General features: G+C 38.8%; 1 pseudogene; it reads left to right on the top strand.

Annotated features, from left to right (window-relative positions):
• The first annotated feature begins 7805 nt into the window (after window positions 1-7805).
• LOC117715050 (Ig kappa chain V region Mem5 pseudogene) lies at window positions 7806-10720 on the top strand (annotated as a pseudogene).
• The last annotated feature ends 1018 nt before the right edge of the window (window positions 10721-11738 follow it).

Below are 11738 nucleotides of genomic sequence, written 5' to 3'. Positions count from 1 at the left end.
AGAACATTTTATTGTTGGCAATTTTGGGCTGTTGGCCTACATGATGAGATACAATACCCCACAGATTTAGCACTTGAGTTGTAGGACAGGCATTTTTCTAAGAAAGCTAATTTTGTTAGTGTTGGCCTCCAGCATTCCATTGCAACATGTGTCCCAGACAATTCTTGCTTTTTTATTTTTTCCTCCTTTTTCTACTTTTAGTAGCACCTTTTTGGTCTTTAGCATTTGAAAAGTTACTGTCAAGTTTCTATTATTGTCAAATTTCTATTTAGGATGACATTAAGATTCTTATAATCCTATGGTTGAATGAGGATGCACATAAATCCATGGAGTGAACCCTTTGAGTGTTTTTGCTCTCTGAATGAAGCTCAGCTTAAAAACTGCAGTTCAAGAATTTTCAGTTCTTTCCATTGCTATCAGGTTGTGAATGGCTTTAGGCATGGAATTTTGGAGCAGTGTTATTTAAAGTTGGTCCAAATTTTATTACTTTTTCTTTCTGATTTTTTTTACCTCTCATGTTTCTTAATCGCCTTTCTTCTCCTTACCCAACCACAAGCCATGCCTGCCAGAAGACCAGGTAGGCTGCATACCATATACCCATCACTTTGCTTTTTCTTATCACCATTTCCATCTCCTAACTTGGGTGGACACTACTTGCTAGACCAGAGGCCACATTGTCTCCACAAAACTCTAGGCCGGCCAAATTCCATCTGCCCAAAGACATTCTCTACCCTCTTCATACATCCTCACTCTGAACACTATCTCCCGTTACCTTTCTTCTCTTTTTTCCCCTGAACCAGTCTCCATCTCAGCAAGAGAGTCCTTGCTGGATCAAATGGCATGTAGGTCACCAGCATTCTTGCTCACAGCCCAGACAGAGACCCTCTTCTCAACTGCAGGCCACACATTCCAGAAGATTATAGAAGGAACTGAAACTAAGTAACAAAACACCTACCCAACAAAGACAAACCCCAAAATAAGCACCTAGACTTATAATCGCCACAAACCCAGATGCCTAAACACCAGTGTAAGAAAACAACAACAGCCAGGGCAGTATATCATCACCAGAGCTCAGCTATCCTACTACAGTAGTCCATTAATATTCTGACACAATTGAAGTACAAGAAAAAGTCCTTAAAAACAACTTTATGAAGATGATATAGATTCTTACTTATTTATTTACATCCCAAACGCTGCTCTCAATAGTGGTCGTCTTTCACAGAATCCTTTCTCCTCTCCTTCATTTCTGAGAGTGTGGCCCCCAATGGGTATTCTCAGACCCTGGTGCATCAAGTCTCTCTAAGTCTAGGCACATCCTTTCCCACTGAGGCCAGGCAAGAAAGCTGTGTTGGGGAATGGATTACACAGTCAGGCAACTGCTTTACTGTTGTTTGGAGACTCACATGGAAACTGAGCTGCATATCTGCTGCATATGTGTTCTTGGGGTGTTGGACCTGCCCATGTATTCTTTTTAGTTCGTGACTCAGCAGCTAAGAGCTCCCAGGGATCTAGGTTGGCTGACTTTGTTGGTCTTCCTGTAGGGTTCCTATATACTTCAGGGCCTTCAAGCCCACCCCCCCAAACTCTTCCATAAGAGTCCCCACCTCTGACCAATGTTTGACTGTGAGTATCTGCATGTTTCAGTTAGCTGTTGTGAAGAGCCTTTCAGAGGACTGTATTGCTATGCTCCTGTCTGTAAGGATAACATGTATCATTAATAGTGTCAGGGATTGGCGTTTGCCCATGGGATAAGTCTCAATTTGGGCTGGGTATTGGTTGGCCATTCCACAGTCTTGGTGCCATCTTTGCCCTGCATTTCTTTTAGAAAAGACAAAATTTTTGTTAAAGGTTTTTAGGTGGCTTGGTGTCCTTATGCTGCTACTGGGGGTCCTGGCTGACTACAGAAAGTGGCTTCTTCCAGTTCCATGTTCTCATTGTTAGGTATCTTTAATAGGTCATCGGCACTGACTGTGTGGAACTTCCCTCATTCCAAGGACTTCTTCTGGGAGTTCCTAAAGATTCCCCCTACACCTGGCAGCTGCAGATTTCCATTTCAGATTTCCATTCATTCTTCTGGCCCTCTAGCCTTCTCTCATGTCTCTCCCCACACCTGATCCCCAATATTCCCCATTCCCCTCCACATACCCTATCCCAAGTCCTTTCTTCCCTCTATGTCCTGTGGCCATTTTATTCCTCCTTCTAAGTGAGATTCAGGTATCCTTGCTTGGGCCGTTCTTCTTGTGTAACTTCTTTGGTTCTGTCTGGGTTAATTTCTGGGTTTTTGATTTGATTCCAGTGATCAACTCATCTTTTTCTATACCAATACCATTCTATTTTTATTACTATTGCTCTGTAGTATAGCTTGAAGTCAGGGATGGTGCTACCTCCAGAAGTTCTTTTATTGTAGAGGATAGTTTTAGCTATCCTTGGTTTTTTGATTTTGTATATGAAGTAGAGAATTGTTCTTTCAAAGTCTGTAAAAAATTGTGTTGGAATTTTGATAGAAATTGTATTGGGACTGTAGATTTATTTTGGAAGGTGGGTATTTTTACTATGTATTTCTACTGATTCATGAACATGGGAGAGCTTTCCATATTCTGACATCTTTTTCAATTTCTTTTCTCAAAGACTTGAAGTTCTTGTCAAAATAGGTCTTTCCTTTGCTTGGTTAGAGTTGTACCAAGATATTTTGTATCATTTGTGCCTATTATGCAGGATGTAGTCTCTGTAACTTCTTTCTCAGCCTGTTTACCATTTGCATGAAAGGAAACACTGATTCCTTCCAGTTAATTTTGTATCTAGCCCCTTTGCTGAAGGTGTAGAAGGTATCTGGCAGGAAATCTATGATCTCTTATGTATATTACTGTATCATCTGCAAATGGTGATACTTCGAATTTTTCCTTTCCAATATGTATCCCTTGAATTCCCTTAGTCATCTTATTGCTGCAGGTAGAATTTCAAGTACTATATTAAAGTCATGTAAAGAGAATGGTTAGCCTTGTATTGTCGTGATTTTAGTGGAATTGTTTTAAATTTCTCTCCATTTAAACTGATGTTGGCTATTTTCTTGCTGTATATTGTAGGGAAGAAATCTCGCGGGCGGGGAAAGAGGGAGTCCGACGGCTGGGTCCCAGGGTGGTCTGGCATCAGGGTCCCCGGCGGGCTTCTCATGTTGCCAGCAGAGGGTCCCACATTGGTACAGCCACTGTGGGCTGGCGGTGGGCAGCTCAAGTTTCCAAAGGCTGGGAACCTGGTGGTGGCAGATCAGGCAAATCAGGCAGATCAGGCAACGCGTGGAGTCCGGTTTTCCAAAGCTTTTATTGTTCATGGCATGGTAAATGGATGTAGGTGGTATGTGCTTCCCCCCCCCCAAAAAAAAAAGCCAAAGGAGCAGGACTTTTATAGGGAGGGGAAAACGGGAGGAAATAACTTAATTAGCTACACCCCTGGCCTTTTGATAATTCATTAATATTTAAATCTCTGGAGGTGGAGACTTGTTAATCACGCCCTCTACCTGTGTCCTACATGACTGAAGGTGGCAGGTTAAATGAAGTTACCTAGTCCAAGGCCCAACAATATATTGTGTTTATTGTGTTTAGGTATATGCCTCTTTTCTCTGATCCCTCCAAGTCTTTTAACATTAAGAGGTGTCATGGTACCAGTCTCAAGGTTTCAAAAGCACATTCCAAGCCTAGAGACTCTCTCTTTGTGATGCCTGTAGACTCAGTTGTAAAACACTGTGCTGCTTTCCCAGTACTGTGTCTACCTGCATGCTGCAATGCTCAGTGCCACAAGGACATGGACTAAATCTTTGAAATTATAAGGAAGCCTCAAGTAAACAGTTTTCTTTAGAAAAGTTGCCATGGTTATGGTGTCTCTTTACAGCAATAGACTCTTGAGTAAGACATCCTCTTTATACTGGTATGCATTTGTTTATGAACATTTCTAGCACAGGAGTCCCAGAATCATATGATTGTTCCATGTTTTCCTGAGGACCCTCCACAGGGGCAGCCCCAGTTTCCAGTTTCTTCAGCAGCATATACTGCTTGATCTTCCTGTACAGTCTTGCCATTATTTATAGTCATTATCTTTATTTCCTTTTTATTTGTTATTCAGGAGAAATTATTTCTTATATATTTGCTTCAGAATCTATATGATTGTCAAAAATGAGAAGAATTTGCAATCCACAAAAGATCATCTAGAAGTCATCAACCATTTTCAGAAGAACACAGGTTATTGATACTCTGAAAGTTTTATTACAATATAAATTTACTTAAAACAGAATTGGATAATGCTTCTTCTTCTGCTCTATATTTCTATACTGATATTGTTTCTGAAGGAGCCATCATGACTTTGTCTGGATAAAGTTGTGTTTCTCCTGGGCAAGAACTCAACTGTAACTTATTGATTAGTTTTATCCTTTATTACATGTTGAGATTATTTTCTAAAAACAAGTAACACATAGTACTAGTTGGACTATCTAAGTAGAAAAGTTATTATTTTAGCCCATAACAGTGTATAAGATTTTTTGTCTTGTACACAGTAATAAACAACAACATAGTTTCCCTCTATTCTGCTGATTTTTAGCAGGAATGTCTTGGCTCTACGTTATGCCTGATCTACACTGCCTAATGCCTTACTCAATTATTGACAGAACGTGCAGTTAGGAAGTTGTTTCATGTCCTGTCAAGACCCATTGCCAGTGAGCCTGTCAGGAACCTGAGGGTCCAGTTAAAAAATCTTATAAATCAGTAGCTTTTGTCACTGTCCTGGATCATGAACTACCTATTTCAAGTAAGTGTTTCAATCACTTTGTAGGAGGCTCTCATTTGACCTGCAAGAGATGGAGGTTAGGTCTATACTCATGATAGTCAGAGAAAATGACAGAGTATTGTGTGGTCATGTGTATTTTTTTAAGCATTTAAATATTTAAATATTTTCTGAGGTTTCATATTAACTGCTGGGTGGTTGTTTTGCACACTCACAATATCCAACTTAAAATACAACCCAATATTTGCATTCAATAAAAAGCCCTCTAGAATTTCCTCACTGCATTTTACCCTTTGTATGTGACAATCATCACCAGAGTACAGGTCACCTTTTTTTTTTTTAAAAAAGTAATGAAAGTTATTTCTTAGTTTAGGTGGAACACAAGCCAGAAATAAATATATTACAGTTCAGCAATATAACTTTGAAAACTTTTGAAGCTGTATTTATTATTTTGTCATTTTAAATGTGATAATTTATAGTGTAAGTTGATTTTCAAAATACTTTTTTGAAAATGTAATTAATGATTGAATTATTTTTTTACTTATTTGCTTTACATTGCTCTCACTGCCCCCTCCTGGTCATTCTATCCCACAGTGCTTCTCCTTCTCCTATGGGAGCCTGTGGGCCTCACTAGTTATCCCTTCCCCCAGCCCCTGGCACTTCAATTCTCTAAGATGCTAGGCTGCATCTCTCATACAAGGCAGCCCAGCTAGTAGAACATATCCTAAGGACAGGAACAGCTTTTGGGATAGACTCCACTCCAGTTGTTCAGGACCCACATGAAGACCAAGCTGCATATCTGCTACATATGATCAGGGAGACCTAGCTATAGCCTGTGAGTGTTCTTCGGTTGGTAGTTCAGACCCTGAGAGCTCCAAGGGTTCAGGTTAGTTTACTCTGTTGGTTTTCCTGTGGAGTACTTATCCCCTTTGGGACCCACAGTCTTTTTCCCTATTCTTTTGTAAGAATCTCCAAGATTTATGCACTGTTTTGCTATGGATGTCTGTATCTGTCTAAATCAGCTTCTCTGAGGACAACATGCTCCTCTCTGTAAGCATAAGAGAACACCATTACTAGTGTTAGGTATTGGTGCTTTCCCATGGGATGGGTCTTCATTAGGGCTAGTTATTTTTTGGCCATTCTGTCCATTTCTGTTACCTCTCCTGTGCCTGTATTACTTGTAGACATGATAAATTTGGGATTTAAAATTTTGTAGGTAATATGTTTCAATAGAGAATCTCTGTTGACATTTCTGCCTGGCTACAGGAGGTGGCATCTTCAGGTTCCATATCCCCATGTAGTAAGACACAGCTAAAGTCACCCCAATTTTTCTCAATAATATACAGACATAAGATTGTTTTTTAAACACAATCTTTCTAGGTAGTCCTGGCCATTCTGCAATGCACTCTGAAGAGCAGCATAGACTTTTACTCACAGAGATTCACCTGCCTCTGCCTCCTAAGTTTGAAAAGACATTTTAATTGTTAATGTCTGCGTCATGAAATCTTCAAATGTGTACGTATGTATGTATGTTTGTTTGTATGTATGTATGTTTGTTTGTATGTATGTATGTGTGTTTGTATGTATGTATGTATGTAAGTATGTATGATGCTGATCTTTTCCCTATTGCACGTGCCTATGGGAGCATCATAATTACCTAGTGTTTATCACACATGACTGTGTCAAAAGGACAGAGGGTTTCCATCAGCTCTACATTCAACCAGAGCCTGTTTTTCAGCTATACTGAGAAGAACCATCTGGCCTGGCATCCGCAGAAACCAGAGCAGCCTTCTAAACTGCTGACATCCTAGCCATCCACATGGGCATCTGGTGTTTCTGTTCAGTTCATTGGCAGTCAATCTGGGACAGATTTTATTCTCACCATCATCAGTGTCCATGTTGAAGACCTGGAAGATCATTGCTGTGTGCAACATTTTAATTCTCTTCCTGTAGTGCATTATTCTCCAACAAAATCTCTCTTAGTATGACCAATTGACTGCCATGGTCACTTCCATTATCTGCCTGGTAGCCAGTGTGCCTGGTACTTTGATGAACAAAGTTTTCAGACTCTAAAAAGGAATTAATAGGCACAATGACTCCAGGATTCATGGAACATAATATAGTTATGTTTTCTGTGTAAGTTGCTATTTTTTTCTGTAACATTTTCTCCAACAGATTCTGTCTGGAACAAAATTATACTTCTAGAATTTAGAAATCCAACATAGAACTCCATGGCCTGAAGTTAAGATGTTGGCAGCCTACAATTCCATATCAGGGCTTTAAGGATTTTAAAATAAGTTAATTGGTTGATTGTTAAAAAAATCAATTGATTAATTAATTAATTGATTTTATGTGCTCTAGTGTTCTGCCTATGTGTATGTCTTGCACCTTTTGAAAACAATGCCTAAACAAACACAATTTAGAGTTCAACCTGTCAGCCAGTGACTGAAGCAGCAGCTTTTCCATCTGTACACAGCCTGGGAATAAAACACTCTCCTCTCTGTCCACAAATCAGTAACACTTGCCATATTCAAGTAGACTTGTGAGTCCTGGAGATAATCCAGGGGCTAAGGTATCTTTGAATTATTTTTGAGAGGCAGTTCTTTGAGTCAAGATTAAGTAATTATTTTTAAATACTTTTGAATATCTTCTTAGTATGATTTTAATGTTTACTTGACATGAAATATTCTCACTTTTATGTCTGTGTCCATTGCAGAAATAATTGTTTGGGAACAATTTAAGAACATTCATTTCATTTTAACTATTGATATTCTTCATAAAGAAAATCTTTCAATTCCAATCATGACCTTATTTTTCTTTATTGAATTTCTGACATTATCTTTGAGTAAATATTACCTAATAATAAAATTTAGTATTGTCTCAGTTATTTTGTAAAATAATAAATGTACTTAGAGTAATCATGGTAAATTTTGTCATATCAAAGTACATGCATTTGGCAGCAATATATACTTCAATTTGACACTAAATAAGAATGAATCTGAAGTAAATTCACCTGTCAGAATCCCACAGTCTTCATGGATTTGGGATATGGACAGAACACAAAGTCAGCAGGTGAGCCTCAGAGGGCACTAACATACCAACTCTGCTCCTTATCTCCTGTTTTTGCTGAGTCAAGTGTATTGACATATACTCATAATACATAGTGTTGTGTTTCATAAAAGCAATTTCTTTTAAGATCATTATATATAAACCACATTTATACCCTGCCTGGATGCACTTTTATGTCATTTTCTTCCAGGCTAGGATCATCTGAGTGGGGTGTACTTCAACTGAAAAAAAATGTAGATATGACTGGACTGTGGGCAGACCTGTAGGGACTTTTCTTAATTCCCTCTTTACAGGGGAGGATCCAGTTTGTTGTTGGTGGGGACAGGCTTTGGTATTGGACCTGAGTTCTACAACAACACACACTGAGCAAGTCATCAGAGGGAAGTCAGGAAGCAGCACTCCTTCATCATTTCTGGCTAGCTCCCTTCTCTGAGTTCCTGCTCTGTTTCAGTTCCTGCTCTGACTTCCCTCAGTGATATACTGTTACCTGAAAGTATAAGAAGAATATATTCTTCTATCTTTGGTTATGATATTTGATCATAGTCATAGTAATCCTAACTAAGACACATCCCTTACTTTCCTGTTTCTGTTTCATGTTTTGTTTCCCACAAGTTTTCTTCCCTCTCCTAGTTTCCCTTATACAAACCCACTACAATTGTGTTTATATTTATATAATTATGCCTAAAAATCCAATATTTATGAATGAGATGGTTCATGTAATAGGTTCATTTCTAAGTCATTTGTATCTCCCCTGCTTCTTCCTCATGGGTCACATATCACTCTAAACTCTTCTTATCTGCTCTTAAATGTGGAGATCCAGAAACCTCACACCATATTAAATATGTATGATTTTGTGTTGATAGTCTGTACCTTCCAGGGTTTTATCTCATTTTTATGACTAAATTTAATATTTATAAAAAGGAAATCCATGGCTTGATGTGAACAATATGCTAACTAATGCCAATGTATTCCTTAAAAACAAATTGACTAACTTGGTTTGGAGTCCATGGATACAGTAGGATATTACAGCATTGTAGAACATTTACAGTTGTTTATGTTTTGTATTTATCTTTCTACAGGCATAATATCCTCTGGTAGATTATCCTTTTTTATTAGTTACTTTTCTATTGGTGTGATAAACACCATGAGCAAAGCAACTTGTTAAGAATGGATTCATTTGGAATTTCAGAGGGTTAGACTGTATTAAAGTAGAAAAAGGCAGCAGATGGAAGACTTGCTAGCTGGCACAGAAGCACTGGTATCATCTCAACTGCACGAATGTATGTATGTATGTATGTATGTATGTATGTATGTATATGCCTGTATGTATGTGTACCATGTGAACCATTTGTGTGCTTAACTAAACTCCTAAAACACTGAGAATCATGTGAATGCTTGGAATGAATCAATCTGAGTCTTTTATAAGAGAAGCAAGTTCTCTTAACTACTGTGTTGAGTCTCCACCCCAAACCTTTCTTTTAAAAATATTTATGTTTTTTTCATTTTCTCCATTTCTTTTCTCCTTTCCATCTATTTCTTACTTCCCTGATTCAATATTCCTTCTACTCTTCTGCATTCTCTTCTTTCTTTCTTTTCTCTTTTCTCCTTTTTCCCTTTCCCTTCTTTCATTCTTTTCTTCTTTTCCACTTACCCTGTTTATTTTGTTGTTGTTGCACAGGATTTATTTTTTTCCTCAGGATTAAATTGAAGGTATTTGTACTATTATTTCTGTAAAACTCGTCTGTTGAGTCTGGAGAGATGGCTCAGTGGTTAAGAACGCTAACTGCACTTTCAGAAGTCCTACATTCAATTCTCAGATACCATATCATGCAAACATCCATCTGTAAAAGGATCCAATGCCTTCTTCTAGTGTGTCTGAAGACAGCTACAGTATATTCATCATACACACACATGTATATATACACATTTTTGTACACATGTACACAAACATATATAAAATCCTAAAAAACAAACCAAACCACACCTATTGATTTTTAATGGGTGTCTTTCATGAGAGTGTCTAGATAGTTGTGGTTTGAGAGCTTTAAGTTGGTCCTGGAGCTTCTATGTTGACTTCCATTTCAGTGATTACTTCCTGTCTTTGGTAGTGCTTTTGGCTGTAGGTTTGTCCTGAGTATTCTCATAAACCTGTGTCCAGGCAAATTACTTCCTTGTTTGATGATTACATTGCACAGGTCCCTAGAGGGCAGCCCAACTGCCAGGATTTATAAACCAGGCCTTTGCAGTGAGATCTGAAGTGCCTCAGGCCAGCATGGACATCAAGATGGAGTCACAGACTCAGGTTTTCATATTCCTATTGCTGTGGTTGTCTGGTGAGACACTTAAAAGTATTATAATATCTTAAAAGAATTCATTTGTAGAAGAATAGATATTTTCTATAGGAAGTCAATAGTAAGCAGACAATACAAATAGAAAGGACATTTTAGATTATAGCATTTCTATTATGAAGTCTTTGTGTGTACCTATGTATACTCATAATCTACTTCTGATTGCAGGTGCTGATGGAGACATTGTGATGACCCAGTCTCCCAAATCCATGTCTACATCAGTAGGAGACAGGATCTCCCTGACCTGCAAGGCCAGTCAGAATGTGAATAGTTATGTAGCCTGGTACCAACAGAAACCAGGGCAGTCGCCTAAGTCTCTGATCTATGGGGCATCCAACCGGTACACTGGGGTCCCTGATCGCTTCACAGGCAGTGGATCTGGGACAGATTTCACTCTCACCATTAGCAGTGTGCAGGCTGAAGACCTAGCCATTTATTACTGTCAGCAGTATAACAGCTTTCCTACCACAGTGCTTCAGCCTCCTACACAAACCTCTGAGATTAACCAGCTGCCTGTACCACACATCCAGTGACCTACACACTTCCCATTCTGCCTGCAGCTGCTATGCCAAACTGTTGCAAAGTTTGGTAGAAAATTAATGAACAGGTGCTTTGACTTGAAGGGCCTTATAATAAAACAAAGTAAAGACATTTTGTCTCTATTTATTTCTCATGCTTAGATTCTGTGTATTGAATATGACAAATTTATTATCCTATACTCTGGAGTGAAAAGCTGTACTGTGAGTCTCCATGGATTAAATCAAGAGCCTGTCAGGCTATATTTCCACTGGGGGATACACAAGAAAACTTGGGTTTTACTTAGCTCAGCTCTGAAAAGTCTCCCTAACTTTAGACTCCTGGAAATATCTGTCCACTTCTTCTTCTGGTTAAGATTCTAATTTACACATATAATGTTGACTTTCAAAAGAATATAAAATTATATCATGCATTTTGACAATCTTCATTCTTCCTGTTTTTTCATCACTACCTTTCTCTCCAACTAACACACTTCCAATCTCTAGTCTTCCACCTATTTCCATGTGACATACACATGTGCCCACTCACATGCATACTCCCCACCCCAAGGATGCACGCAATTTTTTATGAGTTTATAAAAATATAGGAGACAAAAATCAGTGAAAACATGAGGTTTAATTTATTTTTCTATGTCTTTTAAAAAAATTATTGGATATTATATTTACATTTCAGATTTTATCCCCTTACCCCACTTACCCCCACAACCCAGGAACCTCCTATCAAATTCTCCTCCTGATGCTTCTATAAGGATGTACCCCCACCTACCCCCCACTCACACCTTCCCACCCTCAAAATCCCTCCCACTTGGTGTGCAGCTTTCATGGGACCAAGGATCTCCTCTCCCACCTATGCCTGACAAGGCCATCCTCCCCTACATGTACAGATGGAGTCACATGTCCCTCCTTATGTGCCCCCAGGCTGCTGGTTTAGACCCAGGGGAGCTCTGGTTCATTAGTATTGTTGCTCTCCTCATGGGGCCAAAACCCTTTCTGCTCCTTCAGTCTTCTCTCTAAG

The sequence above is a fragment of the Arvicanthis niloticus genome, chromosome 9 (assembly GCF_011762505.2).
Source record: "Arvicanthis niloticus isolate mArvNil1 chromosome 9, mArvNil1.pat.X, whole genome shotgun sequence".
NCBI classification, from domain to species: Eukaryota; Metazoa; Chordata; class Mammalia; order Rodentia; family Muridae; genus Arvicanthis; species Arvicanthis niloticus.
Note: the sequence above shows the minus strand (reverse complement) of the source record. Positions and strands in the feature narration are given on the sequence as shown.